The sequence below is a fragment of the Misgurnus anguillicaudatus genome, chromosome 2 (assembly GCF_027580225.2).
Source record: "Misgurnus anguillicaudatus chromosome 2, ASM2758022v2, whole genome shotgun sequence".
In the NCBI taxonomy this organism is placed as follows: Eukaryota; Metazoa; Chordata; class Actinopteri; order Cypriniformes; family Cobitidae; genus Misgurnus; species Misgurnus anguillicaudatus.
The window spans coordinates 3,835,148-3,840,772 of NC_073338.2; the positions used below are offsets into that span (position 1 = coordinate 3,835,148).

Here is a 5,625-nt window from a genome sequence, read left to right on the forward strand (position 1 = left end):
GGCAAAACATCTCGGGTGTGAGGCACATGACTCATTGTCGTCAGGGTTTCCTCGTGTATCCGCTGCTGCAATAGAGGTGCGTGAGAGCTGGTTCCGCTCCATTTCACCGATCATTCCACCTGCCGTCAGATTACAGCTATCAGATAAACGGCACAAATCACTTTTATATAAACATCTGTGACCATTTGAAAAATGAAGCATGCACAGCAACGCTCCAATGACAGGGCTTTGAATGAACTTTACTACACTGAAAAAAATGGACTTAGTGGGTCTTCGAATTTAAATAAAATAAACATGTATATGCAACACAAAATATTTATATTCCTTGTGTAAACATAATTTAATTGATTAGGATTAAAATGTTTTGTTTGAATGTAAAATGAACACATTATTCTCACATTGATTAAAATTGATTGAATTGAATACTTAAAACAATAAAATTGGGTTTGGACACAAAACGGCACCTCCTGAGCAGCAGGGGCAGTATAGCTCATTGAGAAGGACATCGATTGCCATAAAAGAAGAATAAAGATCGTTTTTTTGGGCGCCAAAATGAAGACTAAGCACAGCAGTCACTGCCAGTCAGTCAGAAGAACTCTCTCAGACGGACACCACGTTATTAAAGTAAGTTCTATTATTTATTTATGTTCGCTTCATACGTGATATATCTTCACTAGATAGACTATTTTTTTGTTTACAATATGTAGCCATTGCAATGACTTGTAGTAAATATTAGTTTGGAGGAGGTTGGTGGAGTAAGTCAGTCAAGCTCATAAAGAAAAACACAGCGTTTTAAAAACGTCAGCTGTTTAATGTTATTTCACGTTTGGTAGTTTTATCTGAGTTGAAAACTGTCAGCTTTGAGTTGACTTTTGAGGCACTTTTTACTCAGTTGTTCTATGGAAACCTGTCAGGACAAATAAAACGCTAACCAAAAGTTATTCTGTCCAGAGTAACGTTATCCATGTAAGTAATTTACCAGATGATATCAATTAACTACATTAATAATGACATTGCGTATGAAACAAACGGTCTGCTTAATCAGATGAACAGACCCGCGTCAGTTATTCATGACTTCGCTACGCCACGAGCAACACTTGATTCTATTAGAAAAAGCTTTTTTAAATGTCTCGCGTGACGTCTGGTATTATTAACTTAAAAAAAATCGCTTTGAAGTGCCACACCTTAAAGCTGACGTTTTCAGAAGAGCACCTTGTTGTTTTAAGATCTCATTTTGTCTAAAATTGCGTCCTATGACAGATATAATACTTATTTCATTATTGTTCTGTGTATGTGTGACCTTCATCATTTGAGGTTATGTGTTGATTTCACCTCTGAATATTTCCTCTTATAGGTCCATCATCCTTTCATGCGCTACACAGCATTGGTAAGTCATTTCTTTCACTTTTGTACTGCTGTTAGGAGCTAAATCTTATTTTTGTAACTAATATACAATTATTATTCTTTGACTCGCAGTACTCAAATATAGAGGGTTTTCACGACGCGTCATCAGAGCGGAAGACGCCATATTGGAGGCACTCCGCATCACAAAGAGCACAGACACTGATGTATATGCCGAACGTCGACAAGGAAAATGGTTAATTATTGCCGTGTTTGAGATGGTACCAACAGCACATATTGAGAAAAACATTTGGATTATTATCGACATCCAAAAGTTATTAAAAACCAGGGAAAGGAATGCAAGAAATGATCAGAGGCGGCGCTTGTGGTTGGTAAAGCTCAGGAAAAAGGGTAGTATTGTATTAGAAATATGATTGAAGTACATAAAGTATAAAACAATTATGCTTCTACTTGTGCTTTATTTAAAGAGTATTTAATATGTACTTTAGTGTATGCACAAAATGTACTTAAACACAAATAAAATTTGCGCTGCTATGCCTTAATGCCAGTGTGCTTAATTGCTCATAACACATTTTCTATTGTAATGATAATAATATTTTTAATAGTAAATGGTAAAAACAATTATTGCTTTTATTTTTTACTGTGCTTATTTTACTGTAAAGCACTTTGGTAGGACACTGGCTATTTTAAATTTGCTATATAAATAAAGCTGACATTGACATATGGGCTCTGCATGAAAACTAGGTAGGTCACTAACTTATATCGGGATATGCAACTGAAGGAAGAATCGCCGGGTCGTCACGGATCCTAGAAGAGGGAGCTCGTAGGAATCTGCATCGCCTATAAATTGTAATTTCTCGAAATATCGTGCCTTTTCTTGTGGTCCAAGTCCTTCCCTATATGCCTTTGCATCTTGGACGCGTTTTCTGTTGTTTAGACATGTCTACATTCACTTAAAGTATCCAAAGCGCATAATATTCCATTGTACTCCGTTCAGTTCTTTACACCGAGTGCCTCCACGATGGCCGCGCATCCGGGTTACCGCCCAGAACGTGACGTCGGTGAAAACCCTCTATACAATGGTTGGTTAATTTGTTTTCAGATAAATGCTGAATTTGAAAGAATCACTACTGTCTTATGTTCCTGCGTGTCACCTGGACCTCCAATCCAAAAACCTGATGAAACTCTTCTATCAGAAAGGAGGACAGCTAGCAAAAAGGCTTCAAACAATCAATGATCAAATGACAGATGTAAGTAATATAGATTCATAGACATAAAATGTGTAAACCTTGTTGGAAGTACAGAACATTTAGTATGTTTTAGTTACAACATCTTTTGGTACACGGTCATTAAAACACCTGGGAAGATTTAAAGGGGTAGTTCATCCAAAAATAAAAATTCTCATCACTTACTCCCTATCATGTTGTTACAAACCTTTATAAATGTCTTTGTTCTGATGAACACTAAGGAGGATATTTTGAGGAATGTTTGTAACCAAACCAATCATAAGCCCCATTCAGTTCCATAGTGGGGAAAAATAATACTATTGAAGTGAATGGGGCTCATGAACAGTTTGGTTGCAAACATTTCTCAAAATAAATATCTTCCTTCATGTTAATCAGAACAAAGACATTTATACAGGTTTGTAACAACATGAGAGTGAGAAAATGAGAGATTTCACTTTTGCTGTGATTGTCAGGTATGGTAGCACACACTCGAAATGTGGCCTCTTTATTTAACTCATCCCAGTGTAGTGAACACACACACACCCACACACACACACACACACCCAGAGCAGTGGACAGTGCAGCTGCCTTGCTTTGTAACCCATATATTTGTAACCAATTGTAACATGCTGTGGCAATGCACATGGGTCTGTATACTTACATTTATATTTGTTTGCATTGTACTAATTTCCAATGACACTTTTATTGTAACAGTAACCTTTTTTCTGTTTCTTTAACTACATTTGTTTGTTTTGTACAGGGCATGGATGAAGTCAGCATCAGTGAGGTCATTTGAAGACACCACTGTTGGGATTTGTGCTCTCAAACAACATGCTTCTTGTGATGAAGAAGAGGATCTTTGTATAGTCCTGGAAGCCATGAAGGTGTTGCAACATCGTGTTTGAGCTGATGTATGCCTTAAACCTGAGCTATCCTGATCTCTGCTTTATTTTTGAGGAAATCCAAAAGATTTTAATGGAACTGCATTGAGTGTAACTTTAACAAACAGTTTCTTTCAGTGAAAGGATCAGAAAGACTGTGCTGCTCATTTTTTACTTTGTTTATCTGTTTTAAGTGTTTTCTCTTATTAATACATTAACAGTTTGCTGCTCAGAGTCGATTTTGGAAATGGTTGCTGTATTTTGTTTTTGTTGAATCTATGATTAACAGTTTATACAAATGCTGTAGCTCTGACTTTCTGAAGGATTGATATTTTCCAGTTTGTAAATCCATTTTAAAAATAATAGTACTTACTGTTTTGCATGTCTCTTTGGAATGCAGTGTTTGTGTTTTAGCACTTCTAAATCTACTGTGATAGTAACTATTTTAAACATTTGGGTCAGTTTCATCCTAATATAACTAGGGCCTAGTCATGAATTAATCTACAACCTGTTTGGGAAATTGCCCCTTTATGTATGTACTGCATGTGCTGATTGTTGTAATAGTTATTGACTGTTATTGAATTAATGTGTAGTGATTTAAATGAATTGATGATCTGAAAGCAGTGGTTTGCCTCAATATCACTAAACATTTGTACAAAACTCTTCACTTTTTATGCCAATGCAAATGTATTTTGTATTTAAAAAGAAATAAATAACATTTGGATAATTATGGGTGATTATTCTGGTGCCAGAGACATAATGAAATTGCTTTAGAGTTACATAATCCCATAATATAAGCATTAAAAAAGCATGTTGGAATTACAGATGAAAATCTAGTCCCCTTTCATAATTAAATTACTTAAACATTACAAAATAAATGTGTTATAGTAAAGAGAAATAGCACTTTGAGTCAACATATTTGTATTAGACTACTTAAAATAATTAAAATGTTTTGGTCTGACACATAAAAATTATTTGAGGAAAATTATTTTGGTTTTAAACAATCGGATCATGTGGGACCGATGTACACATTAAAATTACGTAAATTGAAAGGATTTTTTTTTTCAGTGTAAGAGTGCTTCTCCGGAACATAATGCATCTTATAAGATAGCTCAGAAAATATGTGCTTGATTGGCACATGTGTGACGTCCTCTCGCCTCAAAGCATTCAGCTTTTGAAAACAACTCGAAGATCACATCTAAGACTGTGTCACGGCAGACGGCGGGAATATGACCGAGTCATGATGACGTAAAAAGAGCTTTCACATTCCAAGCCCCTACGTAAAAAAAATCTGGGAAATGTTTGGCTAGTCGTTGTTTTTACAGTGAGATTGTAAGTGAGATGGTACCGGCTTTGAAACACCTGCCAAAGGATTCAGTGGGCTGATAGCGAGGCAGAAATGAGAGCTCTTTGACAATACATACTTTCAGTGACATACTAAAGAAATATAAACAAAGCTATGGCAAACAGCCGTCTCACGCACAGAGGAACCAGCCTGCCAACAGTTTCTTTGTGTTCCTTTAAGGATATCATTCAGCAGCAGCAACAGCATTGTTTTGAAAGTGGCCATTTTTCAATTAGTTGTAAGTTATTTACAACTTATTTAACTAACAATAAACTGAAAAATTGTGTACCTTTGAAAAAAGTGCATCTGCAATATGCATAAATGTCAAGTGGTTAAAAGTGTAAATCCAACTTGCCATTAGCTTCTTCTCTATTTCATAAGACTGCTGAGCTTGTAGGTCTGCACAAATGACACAACTTCAAAATATGTTTTAAAAAAATTGCTTTGTGAGTTATAAAGAATGAAAAGTATACCATGTAAAAAATACAACTAATATACGTATTCATTTGATTTTGCACATAATGAATTGTAAAAAAAATTCAGAAATATGATTTAAAGTGTTTGCATAGAATACACAATGATAAAAGAACATCTTTAAAGGTGCCAAAGAATGCACTGAAATATGATGTCAAATTCTTCTTTGATATTTAGGGAGCACTCACATTATGCAAATCTACAATTTTTTTAAATCATTATTGAACATTAAAATCAATCACGTGGCTATAGCTGTTGTGGTTTTCTTTTTCTTCAAATGAAAAGATCTTCAGTCTTAGGTTTTGATTTCAAAGATGGACTTTATTGTTAGCGAAAT

The 5,625-nt window shown here is 35.2% G+C and overlaps 1 long non-coding RNA gene across 1 annotated transcript; it reads left to right on the plus strand.

The window, feature by feature from the left end:
* Nucleotides 1-283: 283 nt before the first annotated feature.
* On the plus strand, nucleotides 284-4,199 carry LOC129444472 (uncharacterized). The gene is made up of 4 exons (XR_012371379.1): nucleotides 284-624; nucleotides 1,355-1,387; nucleotides 2,465-2,612; nucleotides 3,349-4,199. It is a non-coding gene; the product is annotated as an uncharacterized lncRNA (long non-coding RNA).
* Nucleotides 4,200-5,625: the final 1,426 nt, after the last annotated feature.